We start from the raw sequence: 25,899 nt of genomic DNA, 5'->3' as shown, positions 1-25,899 counted from the left end.
TCCTTTTAGGTATTAGTTACAAAGAGCTATATTATGAGTTATCTGTGCTCTGCCTACCACAGGTTATTGAAACCTGATTTCTAGCGTTGTTAAATACGCTGACAAATAGCTGTACCACTGGGAGGTGTATGAATATACAACGCTGCTGTAACTCTTGAGAAAGGCGTTAAGTCGAAATGTCTGACTGAAATAAAATTGTGTTTTTACAGTATTAGTCATATTTTTTGTAAATATTTATACAGAGTTTTTAGTTTGTAATATGATCCTTAGTACCTACCCCCCAAAAAAAAACTGTATCCCAAGTGTTGCAACACAAACATAACTTCGCCATCTTGATTACATGTTTGTAACAAAGGCTAGATAGTTTATTACATGTGTGTCATGAATCGAGTGAAACAAATACAACCTATTAATACTAGTTTTAATATTTAGACTTTCTCAACAACATCACTTCTTTTAACAAAGTACTTTAACGTTCGGTTCTTAGGCCAACCAATTTTACCTGCGTCGACACCATTAGTTAGCTATTACAGAAAACGCGTTACGGTATAGTAGATTGGCATGTCATGTCATATAGTGATTTTAGTGTGTCATGAATAACAAGTTCACAAAAAGAAATAAACGTGTGTTTGAAAAAGTCAAATGGATAGAATGTCATCTTTTCAAATGTCTGTTTTTTCATATTTAATTACATTTATGAGTTATTATAAATGTAAAGCAGTTATAATAACGTACAACGGGTAGGAACTTATTAAGGGCTAAACATTTATATACAAAACAATTACACATACGGTTATATTATACATAAGATGGCATACAATCCATAAAACGTGATAAAGGTGTACCCCTAAAAATAATATATATAAACATATCAAAAAACATAGTCATAAGTATTCGAACATATGCTGTTTTGTGCTTTAGCCAATAACATTTTATCTAACATATTTCTCTTGTTGTTAGAAAGTTACGGGGTTTTTATTTTTTGTCCTCTGTAAATATCATTAAATAAAAACTCCGTAACTTTCTGGCCCGGCATGGCCAAGCGTGTTAAGGCGTGCGACTCGTAATCCGAGGGTCGCGAGTTCGCATCCCCTTCGCGCCAAACATGCTCGCCCTTTCAGTCGTGGGGGCGTTATAATGTTTCGATCAATCCCACTATTCGTTGGTAAAAGAGTAGCCCAAGAGTTGGCGGTGGGTAGTGATGACTAGCTGCCTTCCCTCTAGTCTTACACTGCTAAATTAGGTACGGCTAGCACAGATAGCCCTCGAGTAGCCTTGTGCGAAATTCAAAAAACAAACAAACAAACCGTGACTTTCTAACAACAAGAGCAATAAGTTAGATAAAATATTATTGACCAATGCACAAAGCAGCATATGTTCGAATAGTTATAACTGTGTTACGTGATAGAAACATAACTAAAGCAAACACAGTACGAAAACGTCAAAATTGTTTAACAGAAATGTAATAGAAATAGTTCGGCCAAAGGATATATCGTTTATTTCTATTGTTTGAGCAGTTTCTGCCACGCGCAGTAGATTTTGTCTATTTGACTGTGGGTTTACTATTTATAATTGCACTGTCGAATTTCTTATTTGTTTATTCGTTTGTATTTTTTCACCAAAACATTAAAACAGATTGTAAGTTTTGGTAATGACTCCGTTGTGCATCAAAAGTTACTGAAATGTAACGCACACTGTTGTTCTTGGAACAATATATTTTGCAAACAGAAAGCCTGTTACAAGAATAAATGTTACAGCAGACTATTAGTTCATTAAACTCAAAGGAAAATAATAAAATAATACATGTGCATTGAACATTAAACTAGAAAGGATTTGCACCACTTTAAAATCTTATTTTGCGTCAGGAGTAGACCCCCCTAAAAAAATATTTCATCAGAATCATGTATAATAAAATGAGCTTTTAATATAAGTTAGATGTATGACACACCTAAGTACTCTCTGAAAGAACAACCACTGGAATAAACAATTGTTGTAACAATAATTTAAAACTTTAAAGGGTATATTATTTTAACTCTTTTTCTTTGGGGGGAGGGAGGGAGTCGAGTGCTGGCATAGGCACGCCAATCCTAGTAGCAAACAAAACGAACGCAATTAATAAATCTCCTCTTATTTTACTGGGAAACTAACTGCTAAAGGTTGACGAAGAAACAGACATATAAGACCTATTTCAGGCAGAACCACGCCTCGTATCTTTCGTATGCCCTTTCTTTTGGTAAGTGGTCATTTGATTATACGTGAGACGTGATAAAAATTTATGTAAGTCTGTCTTTCTTTAAATTTTTAGGATAGTGCAAAACAAAAGTAGTATACCCAGTTAGCAGATTATCTGTACTTGTTCTTTGGTTTTTCCTGCGAGAAGATAAGTTATGTTCATACATATGACATAAACAACATAGAAAGCTTCACTTTAAAACTTAACGCCTTATTCAAATATTAAAACATGTGAATACTAGTTTGATTTAATAATAATCCCAGTTTTCGCTACGTTCAAAGTTATTTTAATAGTTTGTAGCAGTCGTCTGGTGTCTGTAGTTGCTGCCAGACTAAATGAGCGGTACGTGTGTAACATCTATAATTAAAAGAAGTTAAAAATGCAAAAATTAAAAACATCGTGCAGTACCAAGATTAAAGATATATACAACGATACAGCTGCATATTCTCAGGCTTGTGTGTTTCTGACTGATCACTTCACTTGCTGGTGTTTGAGACAAGCATAATAAATAGTTTTAAAATTTGCGTTTGTTTTTAAAATCTACCAAAAGTGATACAAATATATATTAATTCCATGTAAATACGGCAGTTAAGAAGTATATTTATAAATATATATATTTTAGTGAAAATTAAGCCACTTTAATAAAGTTAAGTAAACAAAATCACCAGAAAGGACTGCGTTTAAAACAGCAAATCCAAGCTTATGACTAATTATATTAGTTTGTTGTAACTCAAAATAACAAGCTGAAACAAAAATAAATTAAACAAAAAACGCTGTCCTGATTGAAATCATCCCAGAGTACAAACTATAATGTGAGAGTATACAATGTATCCTACGTTTTGGAGTTGACTGCGTAAGTAGGATCCACATTGCGGTGGGGATACACTGTTTATCAGTCTTAACCTCCATTCTCCAGTTTCACACAAGAAATGAAGGAGTAGCGATAGATATAGAAATAGAAATTAGGAGAGAGAGATGTGGTTGCTCAAGCCTACAATGTCCTACATCTATATCACCCTTCACTGCCTGCAGACAGTTGTGGGATAATGACTGTTCTCCAAAGTAAAGAAGAAAAGTAATTGAAATAAGAATAAGAAAATAAGGTTCTACTCTTTAGGAGTAAGTAAGTTAATGACGTACCTCTTAAAGTTGGTATTCCAGCCATCAATATGGTAGAAAGGCACTACTTGATAGCACAGTAGACGAATTATACTAGTATAAAGCGTCCCATCTAGTTATCTAAATAAACTAGTAAACCTCCCAAACACCACTCATATATTAAGTCTACTGTCGGTACTTCTTTACTTTGGAGAACAGTTACCTTCCCACAACTGTTTGTGGATAGTGAAGGGTGATATGTGGAGTGTTGTAGGTTTGAGTACCCACATGTTCTTCTCCTAATTTCTATTTCTATATCTATTGCTACTTTTTTATTTCTTATGTGAGACTGACGAATGGAGGTTAAAACGGTGTGTCCCCACCGCAATGTGGGTCCTACTTATTCAGTCACCTCCAAAACCTGGGGTACATTTATATTCTCACATTATAGTTTGTACCCTGGGATCTTTTTAATTGGTGCAGCGTTTTTGTTTAATTTATTTTTGTTTCGGCTTGTTTTTCCAAGTTATAACAGATCTATAAACACATAAACAGATACATACAAAATAAACAGCCCCTTACACTCAGGTTTGTAAACACCTTGAAAATCACCAAATTTCATGGTTAGTTAATTATAAACATGTAGTATATAACGTTATAAAGACAATATTCATTCTCTACTATCGCAATAAAATAATGTTAAACAAGAGATTTTTGTTTAAGTTTTCCACTTTAATAAACATTCTATAAGATAACAAACGAACCGTCGTTTTCACTGACTAAACGCTTCCTTATACATGTGAGTACAGATGTGTATATCACTTCGACGCACAGTTTTCACGTTCATGATATAAAGACAAGGCTTTAAATAAGCGTATGAGATTGATCGAAGTTAATATGCTTTATAGTTTTCGAAGAAACCGAGTTACTTAAAAGTTTATTTTATAAAAATACGATGTGTTGGCGTTTACAGAAAGTATATTACTTTTTATATAAATTGCGTACATCTCATGACAAGCACAAGTAAGTGTCTAACGTAATGGAAAATAAATTTAGAATATTTATGTCTATAGGATTCACTAACCGTAGAAGATGTGTGTGTATAAGATGTACTAAACTTAGAAGATGTGTGTGTATAAGATGTACTAAACTTAGAAGATGTGTGTGTATAAAATGTACTAAACATAGAAGATGTGTGTGTATAAGATGTACTAAACTTAGAAGATGTGTGTGTATAAGATGTACTAAACATAGAAGATGTGTGTGTATAAGATGTACTAAACTTAGAAGATGTGTGTGTATAAGATGTACTAAACATAGAAGATGTGTGTGTATAAGATGTACTAAACATAGAAGATGTGTGTGTATAAGATGTACTAAACTTAGAAGATGTGTGTGTATAAGATGTACTAAACTTAGAAGATGTGTGTGTATAAGATGTACTAAACTTAAAATATGTGCGTGTTTAGAATTCACTAACTACAAAAGATGATGTTATTAGGCTTAGGTAGCTATAGAAAATTTTATGTTTAGGATTTACTAGCATGAAAAAATGTGTTACTATAAGTTTCAGTAACTCTAGGATATATATGTTTCGTTAGGTTTAAACAAGCGCTGTATTGTTTGTTTTGAATTTCGCACGAAGCTACGCGAGGACTATCTGCGCTAGTCGTACCTAATTTAGCAGTGTAAGAGTAGAAGGAGGGCAGCTAGTCATTACCACCCACCGCTAACTCTTGGGCTACTCTTTTATTAACAAATAGCAGGATTGACTGTCACGTTATAACTCCCCCACGGCTGAAAAGGCGAGTATGTTTGGTGCGACGGGGATTCGAACCTACGACCCTCAAATTACGAGTTGAACGCCTTAACGCATCTGGCCATGCCGGGCCAGACAAGCGCTGTAACTGGTAATTGTGGTGTATCATTCTGGTTTTAAGAAAGGTTTATTTTAACCATTTTGTGCACAATTAGTTAGTTAGTTATCACCATTAGATTCCATCCAGGAACATCGGGCCGCAATCGCTTGCGGATTCTTCAACAAGTATTTAAGTGAGTAGGTTGTTAGTCCACTGCACTTTTGTGCACAATACCATCTAGATATTCGAGCTCTACATGCTACCTAATGAAGAATAATTTATTACATGGACAACCAAATGAATCATTGTTGTTAAAGTTTTTTCTTTACTTTTGTTTGTACCTCTTATGCTTCCTCTGGAGGAAGTTGTTAACAGAACTGTGGCCAATAGCCAAGGTCAAAACTGGCCAACCGTGCCCTTTACCGACCCAGACGATAAGGGCCATTGGTTTCTACCGTGTTTTCTAGTTTCGTCCAGACATGAAATTGGTGTCGCATAAGTTAGGTGATTAAGGGATCGTTTCTATATATTCTATAGTGGATTATGTTCATCAACATTTCCGTTATTTAAAAGGCCTGAATATCAAGTAATCTTCCACACTAACTGACGGTCATAAATAGCTGTTCATTTGTCTAACAACTAAAATATTTGATGCTGAAATATTTAATAAAAGACTCTAGGAAGTGTCAACAGAATGTCATGGAAGTTTGACACCCAGCTCAAGGAAACGGTCCCTTTTTTATTATTTTGCCGTGAGAACTGCAGGGTTAAGTAACGATATACGTTAAGTCCACATCTCTGCCAATACTTGGTGCGCAGTGTGTAACGGAAGTATTAGCTGTGACACCAGTACAGGTAGGTATTGAGTTTCAAAATTGCAACAGTACGTGTATGTTGCCGCGCCCTCTATTTTGTTTTTGTTTTTCAATGACAGTTTATGTTATATAGGGCCAAGTAAGTCGTCGCTTCATAAGCAAAACACGTCAAAATACTAAACGTTTACAAGTTTCAGGTTATTATAACACATTACACTTTAGAATATAAATCAACCTTAAACCTCTTTGTTCAAATTCCTTCTTTAAGTATATATTTAAAGTCATGATGACATAGCAATATGTTAATCAAAGGAACTTTCCGGTTTCGCAGGGAGTTAGTGATTGTGGCACTTTCATGGAAAGCTTTAAAAACAACTTTAAGGACATATCAAATTAAAACTAAAGTTCTATAAATATCTTATTGTTGTTTTTTATGTATTTCTTGATGATACTTAGACCTCATAATCTACTTGTTCGTTTGTTCAGTTGAATTTTCTGCATACGTACAGTACATTGTATTTTTGTCAAGTTTCATCCCAAGCTACCTGAGGCCTCTTTGTGCTAACCGTCTTTGTAAAGGTAACTAATTAACACCACTCACAAACATGTTTTAGGGTTATTCTTTATCAACGAGTATTGAGATTAACTGTCGCATTATAACACCCCTACATGTAACGAGATTCGAACTTGCGCTTGTAAATAGTGTCTGTAATCACAACGCCATGCTAGGCTTGTTTAATACTCAATGTAAGGTTGGTTTTTTGGAATTTCGCACAAAGCTACTCGAGGGCTATCTGTGCTAGCCGTCCCTAATTTAGCAGTGTAAGACTAGAGGGAAGGCAGCTAGTCATCACCATCCACCGCCAACTCTTGGGCTACTCTTTTACCAACGAATAGTGGGATTGGCCGTCACATTATAACGCCCCCACGGCTGGGAGGGCGAGCATGTTTGGCGCGACTCGAGCGCGAACCCGCGACCCACAGATTACGAAGCGCACGCCTTAACGCGCTAGGCCATCCTCAATGTAAGAATTATGTGTATATTTCAATCAAACTTATTAATATTTGAAAAACTATTTCGAATTATGTGTCAAATACCTCTCTTCAATATTAAGTGCAGTTTTTGAAATTTAACAGAAATTTTCAAAGCAGCAGGAATACCTCGTATTTAAAATTATATTTTATAAAGAACGTTTCTCAAGAGAATAAAAATTTTCCATAGCCATATTAAGAATCGTTTCATGCAGAGACATTTCTACACGAGTGTTTTAAAAATTGTAACAGAAGATGTTCCGCACATGCAAAACCACCATATGAAACTTATCCCTAAATGACGCTACTACAAACACCATCTGTTTCGGACGTGTTCATTGGTTCCCTCTTGCAATATCCTGCACTCTGACATTCATTTTATTCAAATCACCAGTCTTGTATTGTTGGAAGAGGAAGAAGGAGAGAAATAAAAGCAATGTTAGTTTGTAAGAAAAGCGAGTTAGATAGGCAGAGTGAGAATATATCACGTTCAAACATTCGTGGACAAAACATAATTTTCAATACGCTTTTGATGAAATGTTGTCAGATATGATAATTTAAATATCCGGGCTCCTTTCATAACTATGGTGGTGTACATTTATTTGTAAGAGTCGAAAGTTTCGAAGTACCCTTATTTCAACAGCAGTGCAGTCTGTAGAAAGGATGTAGTGGGCCCGGCATGGCCAAGCGCGTTAAGGCGTGCGACTCGTAAATTAGACGCAGCTTCACAAGTAGGCCTAAACTGTAATTTATACGTAACACAAGTGGTATCTCGTGTTATTGTTTATTTATTTCTAAAATCACATGATTTTGAAATGTGTTTAATTTATAACGATTTGAATACTCCGAGGGTCGAGGGTTCGAATCCCGGTCGCACCAAACATGCTCGCCCTTTCAGCCGCGGGGGCGTTATAAAGTGACGGTCAATCCCACTATTCGTTGGTAAAAGAGTAGCCCAAGAGTTGGCGGTGGGTGGTGATGACTAGCTGCCTTCCCCCTAGTCTTACACTGGTAAATTAGGGACAGCTAGCGCAAATAGCCCTCGAGTAGCTTTGTGCGAAATACCAAAAACAAACAAAACAAACAGGATGTATTAACATATGTTGAATAAATGAAGGAGAAAATGAACCATATTTGACAACATGAAGCTTGGAAAACATTTAATGGCAAAGAATGATGGAACAGAAACACATAAATAATCTACTAAATAAAAACATATAACCAAAGTATTAGTATTATTGTAAGATTAACAGCAACAGAAACGTGTTTATAAACACATATCAGTGCAACTTAGGAAATATCTATTGATGTTTGCTATTAAACCAATTCAAATCGTTTTACTTAAAAGCACGTCTGTAGATTATATACATGGGGATGGTCTTTACAAATTAGAAATTTTTCTTTAATTAGAAGTTCAAGATGCTCATGTAATACAGTTGTAGTTATGGTGAAGCTGTTAAGTGGTAAGTTATGACCTATGACCATAGGTCATACGATCATATGTTCACATGATCGAATCGCTATGTGACGAAACTACTGAGTGACTGATGTTCTTCTCTCCTAACTACCATCTTCGTCATCATTAGAAGACGATGTTTTCTTTCTCTCCTCCTCATGGTTCTGTCACCCACGAAACTATTTGGCGATAGAATTACAACATCATTGCCAGGTTAAAACTAAGATCGGTCTCAACTACCCATGGTGATCTGAAAATTTATAATAATTTCTCTTATGGTGTGGCTACATAGGTCAATGTACTTTTTAGAAATCTGACGCTGCTGATAAAAACTATGTTGGTCCAGTGATCGTAATGTTACTTTGATAAATTTCTTCAGCACACAAAAAGAAGTATTCTATATATTTGTAACTGGTGGGGTCAGTATAGGTAACATCAAGTAATTTAACCGAAATTCTGAAAATCTGGTTGGGTCATTCTCGTAAGATCTTATTTCATGGGATATAAGTGACCATGGTTTTTATTTCCTAATACGAGACAGCATGCGTAAGAAGACCATAATTGATTTTTTTGTTCCTTTTCTTTAGTTAAATTAAGTATATAAACAGTAGAGTGTAAACAACTTCAAACGCTTTAGCTACAAAATGAATAAGTTCTTCTCAGCGTACAGTAATTTGCAGCTGATTTTTATCACAAACAGTCCGTGTGCTCTATAATTATATATATATACATGACAAGCATATATGTTCAAGATTATAATACGTAGTGTACGTTCATTCAAATCAAACGAAGACATACCAGTTAAAATAACTTATAAACAAGATAAAAAACAGACGAAACAGATCAGAATAATTCAACTGGTAATAGTGATTCATTTGAATCGATGTGTATTAATAAAAACAGTGGATAAAATAATAGAATACATTAATAATTTATTAAGAGTTAATACTGTATATATGAGAGCGGTATTCCAGACTCCATGTTGCTCTTAGACCTACTTTTTCCATTGCTCTGTTTGATGGCTGATTCCTAAAATAACAAGCTTCTGTGAAAGGGCTGGAAAGTGAAGTTTAGATCACAGGCCTTCCACTATAAAAGGACTTCACTTTACGAAACCACTTTTAAGCAGAGCAGAGACAAAGACACGAAAGACAAATGGAATTTCATCGAGGATTTTACAGGTATTAGATTTCTGTGACTTAAGTTTTCTTCGGCGGTCTTCATGAAAACAACAGATGGTTTAAAGGTTGGAAGCTTGTGTGCCTTTATAAACTGTAGCTCATTGTTCATTACTTTGTTGTGGAAACAGAAGATGTGCCCAAGTTCATCACAATGGACTTTTGAGCCAAAGGATTCTCATTCTTAACCATAGTCTCACCTTGGTGGATGAAGATCTTGTTCTGGACTGGCTTGGGATGTGAGTTTGGAGCCCATTATTGTCATAAGCGCCCCGCTGTGAGAGTTTTTTTCACCTTATATAAATAATGAAGAAACTCCCCACTACGAAATGTTGTCTCCTTTGGCTGTACATTATTTAATAATATCGCGTCTCTACTCAAAAAGAGCCGAAACTACTCAATCTATGCTGTCGAATGATCGCGAATTTGTTGTTGACCACGTATATAGGTGATAAACATGGCGCTTTTGGCGCTACAGTTTCAACGCTTAGCTAAACGCCACGTTATTAGTATAAGTAAATAACCCTCTGTGTTTTTGTAACAAACCTGAACTTTATTTACTGCTAGTGTTATCGCTACTTATGCTTTACCAAAAAAGTAAACTGTACATGAAGAGCAATGTTGTGTATTTTAGTTTGATGTCATTGATTAATTCCATTTATAAGACTCTGATAAAATCAAACAAAAGAGAAAACAGTGGTGTCTTACTGTAGTCACCCACACGATTTCGGCAGATAAAAATTAATATCCTTGTTAGACCTTCTCAAAGCTTAAAGAATTCCAGATCTAAACATTAACTTTCAAAGTGTCACAAAAAGCTTACAACAAAACTTGTAATGATTGAAATGCTTTCATTCATTACTCGCCATTTTAGATGCTTTTGGCTATAATTCCAATAATGTCTTACGGTTTTCGGTCATTTCAGGAAACTAATGTAAATCTAAATCAATATACTAAGGTAGAAATTTAATGTTAGTTTTACAAGTGTAAATATATATATGTGTGTATTCGTATATATCAAAATTATTAACACTATTCCATAATTAAAGACCTTACCGTCACTTTATTACGGTGACCTTTATTAATGTTATGGATATTAGGTGACTATATTATTAACAATATTGGTGGGTAGTATAATTTTGTATTAATTGTGTTGAGAGGAAACCATTATGCCCACACTGATCAATGGCAGTTTATGTGTTAATGGACTTTAAACATTATCTGTCATAACCTAGGGGTTGTCACTTAATTGATTTATTTATTGTTTTTATTTTGTTAGTATATTAGCCTTTTTTCCCTATGTGATTAACTGCTTAGATATTTGGAGAAAAGGAGTATCTCCAGCTCCAATTGGGAGTTACTGTCAAAATTATTATTATCTGAAACTGTATTTGATTTTAGTCAATACAGTACTGTGTAAAAAGTGTTAGTGTAAGGTAATATTTTGTCATTCTTTCCATTTTATGGACTAATTTTTTTCATGCTATAATATAGAATGTAAACTTCAGCACCATGGTAATGCTTCTCTGATCCCTGTTGACAACTGAAGGAGCCAGGGTGAAAATACTTACCATTCTTTAGAATTACCATATAATTACTTGTATTAATAAGGTATGTCATAAGGGTTCTAGTTGAATGAACATATTGATCAAATTTAGGGTCTGAAATAACGATCATAGTTCCCCATTCAGTGTCTCAACTGAATAGAAAGAAGCTAGCAAGGAGCTAGCATATGGTACTGGTATATACTAGTATAAATCAATTTAATAGCACTCTACAAATAAACATTGATAAAAAACAGTGTTAAACATTATATATTAAATTTTGTTGTCATGCCATAGCCCAAAAAGCATAGAGAATTGTCAGTAGAGTAGAGAGTTCAGTAAAAGCTTTACATGATGCTGGTTGGACTTTCTGAAAAATTGCTGTAGATTTGAAATGCAATCCAAACACTGTCAAGTACACCTCAGATCATAAGACCGAGACAGGTAAATATGAAAGGAAGAAGCAGGACACTTAAACTCAATGATACTGATGTTAAGTATCTTTGTTTATGTAGCCTTTGGACAGAAGGAAGACAGTCACTGCTCTCAAGCATGAGATAAACATGTACCACATGATAGAAAAGTGTCCAGATCTATAGTATTAAGAATACTGAACAAGAATGGAATATTTGGTTCGATTTCCGAGTATTGGTAAGAGACTGAAATTTGTAAATGATTGCAAAAGGGAGTTATGGACAGATTAATCCAAGTTTGAAATATCTGGTTCAAAATGTAAGTTGTACGTCCGGCAGAAGAAAGGTGAAATATATTTACCTCAATGCATAGCACCTCCCATAAAGCACTGGGCAGGCAATGTGATAGTTTAGGAATGTTTTCTACTGAGGAAACAGGAGACACTTGCTAAATGGATGGAATACTGGATCAGCACAACTACCATTAGATACTGATCCATCATGATATACCCAGTGGTTTGCGTATTATTGGTAAAGATTCTACTACGAAGAAGATAATGATCTCATACACTTAGCAGAATTAGAAACTGCTGTAATTTGGCAATGATGCAATGGCTCCCACAGATTAGATCTCAGATTTGATAGTTGAAAAACGTGACATATCAAAATTACTTCTAAAGGAACTTTATGGAAGCGTATTAGAGGCATTTGGAGTAAAATCCCAAATGAAACTTTGATTAAACATGTTACAACAGTGCTTGAAAGACTGTCTACAGTTATTACAGTAAAAGGGACACGCAAAATTTTAACTGTTTACTAAACTCAGGCACTTCCACTAAGTTTTTGTTATACTAAATATAAAAATTAATAAACTTTTGATGTTTCGCCTGTGATTTACCTTGCACTGCTCTTTGAAAGTAGCTTGAAACATAATTTTTGTCTTGTGATAACACTTTGTACAATACTGTACATGTGATAAAATGTTAGTTTTTATAATTGTATCTTGTTAAGGGATGATTTGTTATACACACATGTATATATACATATATTGAACATCATAACTAATTACATCAATGACACAGTGCAATACGTTCACTATGTTTGGATATAATTAGTGTTTGTCTTCAATACACGAATATTATCCTGGTATCACTAGTTTACCAAGATTCTTGTTTAGAAATTATTCTTTTAAAAAACGTCCATTTTATATTTTAGTAAACTTCTCTACCACTTATCATCATTATAAAGTCATTGAGGCCCGGCATGGCTAAGCGTGTTAAGGCGTTCGACTCGTAACCCGAGGGTCGCGGGTTCGAATCCCGGTCGCACCAAACATGCTCGCCCTCCCAGCCGTGGGGGCGTTATAATGTGACGGTCAATCCCACTAATCGTTGGTAAAAGAGTAGCCCAAGAGTTGGCGGTGGGTGGTGATTAGCTGCCTTCCCTCTAGTCTTACACTGCTAAATTAGGGACGGCTAGCACAGATAGCCCTCGAGTAGCTTTGTGCGAAATTCCAAAACAAACAAACAAACAAACTTAACCTTACGCTAATTAGAAACTGCACGTTTAACAACTGGTTCTCATTTAAATTTTTCATATTATACATATTTAAACTTTATTTTGTTTATACGTATAGTGTTTAAGGCCAAAGACATACGACATACAATACCAGCTTTATAGGGAAATAAATTTCACGATTAATTTCATACATAAGTAGATGTCATATTTTGTGTCACACGATATAAATTTTACTTCATTTTTACAGCTGCAGTACTACATGCACGTGATTGAAAGAGCGCGAATTTTACTCTCTCTACAATGAAACATTTCTGAAAAATATGAATTTATAACATATACATTTTTGCAATCCAAAATTCATTTCGTAAACATTTTAACGTCAGATGACATAAGCCATATTTATATAGTTTTAAGAGTTTTTTTTTAAATTAACCCTTACAGTAGATTAATTATGATTCATACATAAGTAATCATGATAAATGCGGCTAATATTTAATCCCTTACCAAAGAAATAGGTGTTAAGTATTAGAGCAACAAAAATTCGATTGAAACCATTTACGAAATGGTACACAATCAATCCTTAACCACATTCTATAGACGTAGGAAATCATTAATATTTCTGGAGTTTCCTCACATTGCAGGACATAAGGCAAGCATGTTACGTGACTCGTTTACCAAAAGCAGGTTTGTAATAATGCTGATGCTATCCGATACGAACGTTAATTTGTTCAAACTAATTGTGTTGATAATGACAAATGAGAGACAATGAACGTATTCTGATCTACGAGAAAAAATATCTGATAATCACAATAAAAGTTGTTCAGTGTGAAATAGTTATTGCTGCTTTGAATTCTACTTGATATCGTAAAAGCATAGTTCAAATTGTTTTTTCCTTTGATTGCTGGAAGTGCAATAGAGAGGCTAGGCTGTTGTTCAATAGAAATCGTGACAGACAGGAAAACGTGTAAAGCATAGGAAGTTTCATAAGATATAGTTTGTTCTGGTTGCCATAGTTCTGTTAAAGTTTACATCGGAAACGTAACAATAAAGTTCTACAACTTTATAGTTACGTGACGTGATAACAATCTTCTATGTAAAAAGAAAGTACTGAGACAAAGCAGATGATGATATTTTATCTTAACTTGCACCTGTGTAAAACTTGCATATTGAAATAGCGTAGGTGTATAACTGTTTTAATATATATAGGAATAATTTAATTATGATTATTTTTCAGGTAATCAATATTTTTTACTTCATTACTTACCTTGCTTTGAGGTTTTGACAACGACGACCTCTTGAGGCATATAAAATCATCCAACTTCATGGAAGAGTCGAATCTGATTGTAGCAGTGTTTAAGAAGTTAAGTAACTCTAGAATGTCAACCAACCTTTCTCTTCCTAAACCAGTCTTCACTGTGGTATCTAAAGCACTTGCCGTCTAGACCTCAGTAGGAAGACTGCCAGACTAGCTTAAAAATATTTAGTTGTTCGAGCAATTGTTGTCCCCTGACGACAAATTTAGAAAACTGTAGAAGAAACACAAACGATGTTACTTCACGCTATTCGTTGAAATAGTTTTTCCACAAAATAAACTTTAGGACACTTTTAAAAATACTGTACAGTAACACCTGGAGACAACATTATATTTGTGTTGTATTCTTTGAAATGTTCTTGCTTTAAAGAGCAAAATACTTCCTATGTGACGTACACAAGAATCCTAAAATGAAGGCATGTAGTAAACAGAATGTGCTGATGTGGTTAAATAGTTGAAAATTGACGCACATTTGAAATCAAGCGAGGAAAACGCAAACTGTGGGATATTTTTCTTTTAGTTCCTGATATAGCATCAGACTGATAACAAAAAACAAATATTAAGTAAATTTGTATAAATGACATCGAAACAACGAAAGATCGAGTACAAATAAATTTATTTTAAAGAGAAAAACCAAATCTCTAACTTTTGGGTTTTCCCAGATAATCATAGTAACACTTGTATTCGATGATATATAACACGTATATAGCTTAAACTTGAAAGTTCTTCTTTCATGTAGTATTAAAAAGACAAAGTAACCGATAAAATTAATTAATTCTATTTGTATTCAATATATCAAGAAACACAGATAAATGTGGAAACATCTAATATTGTTATATTTATACACACTTAAGATTTTTGGCATTACATTTTATATAAGCACATAATTCAGAGTTTTGATATTATTTATTTGTTAAGCCTAACATTTAAAAAAAATAATATATAATCAGATAATTGTTTGTTTAGATGGATTTTTTGGTTATACACTTAATTTTTTCCTACCATATATAATATTTGTTCTTTAAACAAATTTCAGCTGAATTTTGAGTGTTTTACGGATTTATGAATGTAGGTCATTTATTTTTGTACAAGTGCTTTCAACGTTAGTAGTAGGTTTGAAACGAATTCCACATCTGGATCTACGTAAAACTAAATATCAAAATATACATATAAAAAATAAACAAACATGATTTTGAAAATTTCATTTTCCAAGAGAAATTCACATCTTCCAGAGAAAAACGCACAGTTAACTAATGTACAAGTCTTAACGCACGTCCGAAGTAGAATAGATTGCAGTTATAAACGTCTGTCACTTGTCGGATGTTTTTTTAACATTTTAGATAGCTAAATGACAACAACATGAAACCTTTCGCATATATCAAAAATATTGCATTTAATTTCTAAATAGACAAAGACATGCTTCTTTTTTTAAGTATAGGAAGTGTGAGCTTGAACCATAGCAGGGCTGCAGTTTTAATAACATCAGTCACGACTTATGTTTGCTATTTATTAAGCACAAAGCTACCCAATGAACTATTTGTGTTGTGCTCATCACTGGTATCGAAATCAAGGTTTTAGGGTTATGAGCTTTCGGACTTACGTTTCAAAACTCTGAAGATGAAGTGTCTTCCAATGACTCAGCTGTAAGCTTTGGGGCTTATAACTCTCACCACTTGACACAACACAGACAGCGAATTGTGGAGCATTGTGCCTAACAGCTATTAAAATAATGAAGATAAGGTTTTGTCTTTGGGAAAAATTAAAGATTTTTATTCAGCCTTGAGATGAATTATTAGCCAATAATGCCTAATTTATATAATTATAAAGGACACATAAATAATGATTTTTGGTTGTTTAATAAACGTGTCAATACATAGTAAAATAAAAATAAAATTACTTTCGTTGTTCTATCGTGTTAATAACGTTATGGTTTTAAATCTTGACGTTTGATTCCGATTTTTTTTAAATCAAAAATTTCGTTCACATTTAGATTTTAATTACAAGTCTTGTTGTATCTTCACCTAAAACTTTAACGTCTAGCAAACTGAACCTCTTGTAGCTGAATGTGTTCGTAATCGATTTTATTCTTTTCGTGGCAGAAACGATTTTATTTATCCGAATGAAACTACCAGATAAAAATCAAAAATGCCTCTTGCAACAGTGTGTGTGTGTGTGTTCTAAATAGTGTTTATTTTCAACCGACAAAATAATTTTACTTTTATCAAGTAGAGTCAATGGTTTTTAAAAATGTAAGTGTCGCGCCATTGGGTATGCGTTTGATAGGTTTATGTTTTCCACCCAATAATTTTATTTTCCTCAAGCGAAAAAACGCGTCAGAAAAAATAAATTAATGTCTTGAAAAATTAATGGTTTATCTGACTGATTTTTATTTCGACAGACCCAATAATATAACTTTCATCAAGTAAAACAATGAATGAGAACAACAACAAACAGCTAAACTTCTTACATTGAGGTCTGTCTACTGGACTGGTTTTATTTTTAACGGCCCAATAATTTTTACTTTCCGAAAAAGAACTATAAGCAACCAAATTATAAAATTAATTTTCTATCAGGCTCTCACAGTCATATGGATGTTTAATAGGTTTTACTCACGTTTCAAGATCTTTTACTTGCTTAAGGCGGACTAGTTTGTTTGTTTTTGGACTTTCGCGTAAAGCTACACGAGGGCTATCTACGTTTACCGTCCCTAATTTAGCGGTGTAAGACCAGAGAGAAGGCAAATAGTCATCACTCACCACCAACTCTTGGGCTGCTCTTTTACCAATGAATAGTGGGATTGACCGTCACGTTATAACGCCCCCACGGCTGAAAGGACAATCATGTTTGGTATGCGGGGTTCGAATTCACAACCCTCAGACAGCGAGTTGAGCATCATAACTACCTGGCTATCTAAGAGTCGCAGGTTCGAAACTGGGAAGTTTATATTTCTAAATTGTTCATCTTGTAGCAATTGTGTTATCGTTTATCTGTATATGAAATGACAAGAAATAATCATTGATTTATAATCAAAGGAAGCTAAAAATTACCTAATTAAGGGATACATTTAATTTAATATACTGTTTAACTTATGACGGTTGGAATATATTGTTTCTTCACTTATGTAGCCTTAGTGTTTTCGACCACAATCCCAATAATATCTCACGGTATTTGGTTGACTTGTAGGAGATTTAAGTTAGTCCGAAATCCATCTACTAAGCTAATAAAACGATATAATACCTATAGTAAAAAAAAGTAAAAATCACGAAACAGATATATTAAACATTTAGTCAAAGCTATCATTGCAACTAACATTAAATAGACCCGGGGTATTCAAAGGTGTACATAATTTTAAGATGATATATTACGATATTGAATTATCAGTAGAGTGACTATTATATTCTTTTCTTAAGAGTTGTAGTTACCTTCTTAATTATGCATTAACAACAGAGAACAGCCACCAAAAACTTACTCTAGAACTCAGAGAGTTTATTTATTAAAAGACTGGTTTATGAATAAAAATACATTGGGACATGCGTGATGTTAATATGTGGGCTACATAGTGATGATTCAGATAAACCTTATTTATTTTTTAGATAGTTTTCATGACATCTTAATTTTTTATGTATGTGTCTGGTTCATACTGAGTTAAAGTGTCATTTAAAGAAGTCTTTCTAGACAAAAAATAACATTATTCAAAAAATAAAAGTGAAAAAAGTATACGTTTTTGCATAGAACTTGCTACATAAAACTAGACTCTGTATTACGACATTTATCTTGGAAGTGAGAAAACTCATTATCTTTCTATTTACAATTACAGTTCCACGGCTATAAATTTAGAATATTGGGAATGAGCTGTCTCAGAGCTTTTTTGCTACCGTATATTTTTCTTATGAATCTAGCTTGTTTGATCTCTGACAAATTATGATATGACAAGTGAGCAAAGTGTTATTATACTCACAATATTTGAAAAGAAAAGTTTTATGAGGATATCTCCATTTCAACAACACGATTATCCTGTGTTCAGTCACTCTTACATTAAGCTTCTATAGTAACACATATTCACTCTGAAAATTTAAACTAATTTTATTCACGAGAAATAAAGTGTAAGTCTCAATCCAGAATGTAGAGGACGCTTTGATAACTGTAACTTTAGTACACAAATTATTCAGAATTAAAAACAAATGATGATGGAATTTTTGTTTAGGATAATTATTTCTTTCTGGTACAGATTACTTGTATCTAAATAGAGCAAATAAAGACTCGCTTTTTTTCTTTCTAATTTTGTCACAGAAGTGAACAATGTATGAACTCATTGGATCTCGTTAAATTCATTCACGGGTGTGAAAATGAAATACTATTAAATATGCTATAATTTTACGTACTTACCTTTTAAACTATTGATATATAACATTCGTATCAACAACAGAATCATACTAACATTCATTCATGTATTTATTTGTTCATGATGTCTTTCACTACCTACTTTCCTTGTCGGCAGATTTTGTCATCAACACAATAAAGGTACGCCTTACGTTTTTATCATCTGAACTTAACACACGTATCCCTAAAGATTACAAATGTCCATATTATAACAATTTCTCTGGTTAATATTAGATAAAGACCCATCTTGAATGAGCAGAGAATACACACGAATATGAGAAATAACTTTGGATGTTTCATTAATATTACGGAACATGATTAAAAAGATATAAGAAATAACTTAACGTTACATGGTATATAGAATCAATAGAAGAAAGAATATGAATAATTCGTTCGTACATAATCTGGTTTAACACATGTTAACTACAATGTTCCATCTCATGAAGTCTTCTTCACCGAATTGCAGAACCAACTCAACAAAATAATTTGTCGTACGAAATCTGTTATAATATATAACACAACTAACTCAACAAATATTTTCCTTGGTTAACATGATTTCATGAAATAACTCAAGGAACACATTTATTCACGTAATAATATCTGACTCAATAATTACCTCAAATAAGTCAATACATAATGTTCACTTCTATGAAATGTACTTGAATGGACACCTAAGAATACCTCTATATTTATTTATTTTATATGATCTACTTTAAAATAACTCAAAATATTTCCCTTTCTTATGAAATCTGTGTATATAAATATATTTCAGAAAAAGCTCAATAAAAATGTCCCTGTTATAAAATCTGATTGAATTAAAATCTGAAATAACTACAAAGGAGTAGTCAGTCTTACTCAACCAGATTAAATGAATATCTGAAATAGCTCAAAAAGGATGCTCAGTCTTACTCAACCAAGATTCAATGTATATCTGAAATATATTAGCCTAGAATTTTTTCCCCGTTTCATAGAATCTACTTCAACGGATACTAAAATAACTCAAAATCTGCACCGGTTTATAGAATATAATTGAATCAGTTTTATGTGATATACTTAAATACTTTGCTTCTCTGTTCGAAATTAAACTGCGCAAAGAGTGATCTATTCTCTGCCCACCACATGTATCAAAACCCGATCTATAGCGTTCTAAGTTTGAAGACATACCTCTGTGACACTGGGGGCATACTTGAAAAAAACGCCTCACAACATTGTTTCACCTTACAGAACCCACTTATTCGTGAATGTCAAAGACAGTCTAATTAATTATTATTATTATATTTCTAAAATCTACTTGAATCAATTGAAGCAATGTAAAAAAAATGTTAAGTCGTATGGGACGTAATTCAATAAATATTTCAAATTTCTTAACCAAAAATGTTAAATTTTATAAGAACTACTCAAATAAACGTTGTATAATATAATGGAAAAATGACTTGGATATATCAAGCAATTAACCAGGCTTGTAGAATAACCACATAATGCGAGAAATCGCTCAAAAATGCTTCGGTTAACAAAACTATTTAAATGAATCTCGTACAATTTAAGCAATTTTTCGGTCTTACAGAATCTCCAGAGATAACTAAAACTGCTTCATAAAATTAACGTAAATATTACTTTAATAAAATTCTCTGAATGGATCTATGAATAACTCAAAACTTATTTCGTATTATCGAATATATTTGAATGAATATCTAAAATAACTAATAATATTCCACCTTAAATTATCTATTTGAATGAATGCTATAAAATTGTCTTAGATGAATGTCAAAAATGGCTAAAACAGAACATTTTCTTTTACAAACTCTATTCGAATGGATGCTTGAAACTTAGTTTTACTTGAATTAACTGAAATAACGTGTAAATAATGTTGAGTCTTGCCGAACCTGACTCACAAAATATCTGAAGTACTACAATCTAGAATTTTCAGTTTTTTAGACTCTACTTGAATCAGTACTGGGAATAACTGAATGACTGTAGAACTTATCTATGTTTGTATTTTAATTTCTTGCAAAGCTACACGAAAGCTATCTGTGCTAGTAGTTCTTAATTTAACATTTTAAGACTAGAGATAAGACAGTTAGTCATCACCTCCCACCGCCAACTCTTGTACTACTCTATTATTAACGAATAGTGGGATAGGCCGCCACATTAAAACGTCTCCAAGGATATTAGAACGGGATTAGAACCTGTCGAATGAGTATCTGTGAGAAGTCAGTAAATTGTTTCGTATTTTAGAATATAATTACATGAATCCCATAAATAGCTCAAAAGGAAAATCCCAGCGTATAAAATATCTTTAAATGAATATATGATACAAGTCAAAAACAACACTCATCTTCGCACAACCTAATCCAAATATCTGATATACCTCAAACAAGTATGTTTCTCATAAGTTGCACAAAACAAAGAATCTCTACGTGAGTGAATATCTAAAGTAGCTTAAAAAGAATACTCAGTCTTACTCAACCAGATTCAATTAATATTTAAAATAACTCATAAATAATACTCAGTCTTACTCAACCAGATTCAATTAATATTTAAAATAACTCATAAAGAATGCTTAGTCTTACTCAACCAGATTCAATGAATATCTGAAGTAACTCAAAAAGAATGCTCAGTCTTACTCAACCAGATTCAATGAATATCTGAAATAACCAAATGTTCCATCTTACATAGGCTAATTCAATAAATGTCTGAAACAAGTAAAAAACAAAAGTTCAGTTCGTAGGATCTGGTTGACCGAGTGTTTAAAATAACTCAAAATTACTCGATTTTATAGAAACTACTTCAATAAATATGAAATATAACATAGTAAGAATATTATATTTCACGTGATGTATTTGAACTAAGATCGGAGATAACATAAGAACAATTACCGATGTCGAACGTGAATAAATACAATAAATATCACCTTTGTAAATAACATAAGAACAATTACCGATGTCGAACGTGAATAAATACAATAAATATCACCTTTGTAAATAACATAAGAACAATTACCGATATCGAACGTGAATAAATACAATAAAGATCACCTTTGTAAATGTGTATAAGATGGTTTTATATTTTTTAACAACTGTAAATCGTGTTATTATCAATAATACAATTGATAACTAACGTATTTTCTTGTTTTCGATATAATTAGTTAGAAGGTAACAAGATTGGCTACACAACCATTAGTTAATTAATCTAAATATAGAAATGAATTAAAACCATATAACCTGAGCGCTTTCGAAAGGGGGACCTTTCTTCTTGAGGAACAAAGAGTTCGATGGCGCTCGGGTTATATGGTTTTCGTTCATTTTTCTCAAGACTTCTTGAACCTACGGGTTTTTTTAACGTCATTACTTTAGATGTAAATAGGAAATATTTTGTATTAATGTAATAAAATGTTAAAGAAAACTCAATGGGTTCTCAGAAAGTTCCAATATTTTACCATCAGACATATTTACTGTGGAAGTTAACATGTTAATTTTGTTCAGTGCGGGATGGGAATGTTGGTTTGTCCAGTTATTATTTAACCGATAAAGAGCTTCTGTAAAATCAGGAGCTGATTTTTACAAACCGTTAATTTTGCACTTAAAGTTTGTGTTAAAAAAGGTAAGAAAAATCTGAATATAATTAAAGAGAAAGCACTGTGTGACAGAAATGTGCGACAAAACGATTTCTACCTCCTATTGTGAAACAGAAACAGTTGGTGTGATTACTTTTATTAATGCGTTTTCTCTTTCTCTCTGGCGGTTTTAATTTTCTTTGGGTAGAAGTGCCAGTCTATCTAAGCTGAGTTTCATAAGACGCCAAGTATTCTTGTAGAAGAGTTGAAAGAAACAGCTTTTAGAATTAAACGCTTGGAATGCTGCGATATATCGCACTGTCGAGCAGAGTCCAATGTTTTGTTCGTTCTAACGCCGTTCTCACAATTTATTTCATTACATAAAGTTTTAGGGATATTTATCCGTCTATAAAACGTGTCTTGGAAACACGTAAACCGAACATAAGGTCTCGTGAAGGAACGTATAACATCAAATAATATCCAAATAATTTCAAAGTTGTCAACCAGACTAAAAATATTGATTACATCAGCAACTTTGATGATAAAACTGGATCTGACTCCGACATTAGTGATAAAAAGAAAGAAGTGTCTTAGTATTAATTAATGTAAAGACGTGTCTTTTTACTCGTGTTTGATACTATATTATAATTCAAATTATGTCTTTTCTCACTCTCTATCAAATATCCATTAAGGCCATTGTAATGGAACCCTATTCGTGTAAACCATTGTATGTAACAAAACTTAACTGACATATAACATTTAATTAAATAGACATAATTATCGTGTGTTTTTTTCTTTTTTGTAGATACGGCAACGTGAAATTTTAAGCAATTTAAGAAATCAAGATTTGAACCGCAGCGCTCTCTATTATGTTCAGAGATAAATTGATTACACTGGTATCAATCTACATGTTTCACAATCTATATTCTAACTCTTTTTAATTCATTTTTCTAATTCATTTATTTTAGATATATACTTTCACTGTTAAACTGCTTCGAATCTCTTCAGTGATACAGCCGTATGTCTGCGGACTTACAATATTAGAAACCGGGTTTCGATACCCGCAATTGGCAGAGCTCAGATGGCCTATTTTAGCTTGGTTCTTAACTTTAAACAACAAACCACCCTGAGTTTTATCTGCAATACTTGAATATAACTTGTGAACAGTCAGTACTAAAATACATTGATTATACCATGTAACAAAATTTTTACTTTTTCTTGTTCCTGGGCAGAAAGTGTTATTTCCCAATTGCTTATGCCTAAAGTAAATGGAAAAGACCTATTTTTCTCTTCAAACTTTGTTTTTTTGACCTGGGAGCATACGACGAAAACATGATGGGGGACCATATTTGTGGGTTGATACGTGACAGTGATTTACATTACAGTTGCAAATCTCGAAAAACTATTCACTTCTAAAGATTTTTGTATTTATTTAGTATAAATACATGTAAATCTAGATTCATATGTTGTTTTGTTCAGAACTTATGTAAATTAAAATGTGCATATTTGCCCATTTTTTCATAGAAAATAGGTTAATTTCTAAATTTCATTATCCAGGTCACAAAAGCAAAGTTTGAAGGGAATAATGGCCATTTTCTGTACTTTTACAACATAAGCAATTAAGCAATAACACATAATATTCAGGAACAAAATTGGTGCTACATAGTGTTGTTATTTTCAGGTAGATTTTATCTGAACTTTTAAAACATTTTTCACGGCTTGACTGAATTTTGCGTCAACTCTTTTTAACCACACCAATAATTTCTAATTATTAGAAATAGCCATAAAAACTTTTTATTTTTTTTTATTTTCGCGACTAAAGATCGTAAAATCAATAACTGCGTTACCCAAATGTGCGTTGTTGTTGTTATTTAGGTTCGCGTACAAAGGAAGTATGGCTCAGAAGGTTGATATGTTACAAAATTAGCTCCATATTTACTTGAAATACAGTGAGGTATCCCAACTCACGCGCTTCCTGTTGTTTTGTCTAAACATAGCTAGAACCTTATCAAACAGGGCGACTAAAAAGGCGAGAAGGATACCTATTTTCATCTTCACCTTGACGAGCTGGTTGAGAACTGGAACTAAACCAGTCTAGCCCTAAACACAAGAATAGTGCGTACCTTATATATAACGTCTGTCTGGCAGCCCTTGTGCGGCATACCGTCTCCCCTCAGAATCTCCCAACGTATCCAAGGCTGTCTAGCATATCGGAAAGGCTATTGACCCTGACGCCTGTCTAGCTGCGAGTCTTTCGTCTTCTGTGATAAGGGGAAAGTTTTCTTATTGCCTTACGCTTAACAATACGGCAGCTCTTTGGCTACAAATCATACTATATATATGTTCCAACTAAATACAGTTATATGGAGAAAAATGAACTTAGCATCATCGAGACTACCAGAATGATAGTTTAATGTTATTATTAAGGCTTACCTGAGTGAAAATCAGCATGTCGCAACATCATTACTGTTAACGATGACAGCTAAAGTCTTTCGAGCCAGTGTTGCAAGTGACAGTACCGACATACGAGTGACAGTTTCCTAATAATTTCTGTATAGAAGCGACTGAAAGCTGAACGCTGATTGGCACACACCCATGGAGGGTCGGTAACTTTCATCAGCTTCAAAGCCATACATGTTTTGACAAAGTTCCAACACTAAAGTAATTGGAAACGTTAGCTCTACCTGATAATATTATATGCAAGGAGACCTAACAAAATTGAGATTTTCTCTGCCACACTAGTAACATGCAAAATGAGTCTGAAAGCTAACTAACCATTATTAGGTGTAGCAACGATCGTGAACTTATGATCGTCTGCTGTCCTTTTGACGTCATTTGTGACGACATCAAAATGGCGCGTCCGCGGGCGTTTTCTAGACAGATACGGCACAAGCAAGACAATAATGGCATATGCCAGTCCTCCTACTCGGCCATATTACACTCACCAGCTTGCATAGTTTTTCAGTTCTGCCGCAACTGCGGTTGTGCCCTCCTAGCTCAGATCTCACACTCATTAATCCAAACCTAAGGATGAGTATTATGTGTTCGAACTTACAACACACCTTCAGTAGGAAATTCTAACATAATGAACATTTTCATTTATCACCGATACTCAAGATCTGGCAAAATCATTTGAAGACAACCCACTTTAACATACCTATGATTACATATTTCTGCTTCCGCAATAAAAGTATAGTGATAACCATTTTCGGATTTATTTATCGTTTTGTACCAATCGGTGTTCAGAAATTTTGTAGAGTTTCTAGTTTTAAACTACATCAATGGTTTTTTTCCTGACAAACTTAGACCTCATCTTAGATAAATGAGAATGAAACTCATATAGCAATTTACGACTTGAATTACTTTAAATAAACATTTCCAATACTTTAAATATAAGTTACATGTTTGATATGAGGATAAAGTTATCATACAAAGAAACAACCTTTCAACAAACAAAAACCCTTAAAGTGATAACAAGACTTTGTGATATCAAAATAATAAACACTAA

At 33.3% G+C, this 25,899-nt stretch overlaps 1 long non-coding RNA gene across 4 annotated transcripts in view; it reads right to left on the bottom strand.

Annotated features, from left to right (window-relative positions):
* LOC143238785 (uncharacterized) overlaps positions 1–25,262 on the bottom strand; it is a 51,249-nt gene extending 25,987 nt beyond the window's left edge. The window contains exons 1-4 of one of the 4 annotated variants that reach the window (XR_013020754.1): positions 24,825–25,240; positions 24,515–24,652; positions 14,411–14,672; positions 8,178–8,743 (exon numbers count right to left, since the gene is read on the bottom strand). This is a non-coding gene — a long non-coding RNA (uncharacterized LOC143238785). Of the gene's footprint in view, positions 1–8,177; positions 8,744–14,410; positions 14,673–24,514; positions 24,653–24,824 lie in introns of those variants that run through there. The other 3 variants (XR_013020755.1, XR_013020757.1, XR_013020756.1) reach the window with 3 other exon arrangements.
* Between the last annotated feature and the right edge of the window lie 637 nt (positions 25,263–25,899).

The sequence above is a fragment of the Tachypleus tridentatus genome, chromosome 13 (assembly GCF_004210375.1).
Source record: "Tachypleus tridentatus isolate NWPU-2018 chromosome 13, ASM421037v1, whole genome shotgun sequence".
Taxonomy (NCBI): domain Eukaryota; kingdom Metazoa; phylum Arthropoda; class Merostomata; order Xiphosura; family Limulidae; genus Tachypleus; species Tachypleus tridentatus.
The sequence above is the reverse complement of the archived record's forward strand: the minus strand, read 5'-3'. Positions and strand labels throughout refer to the sequence as shown.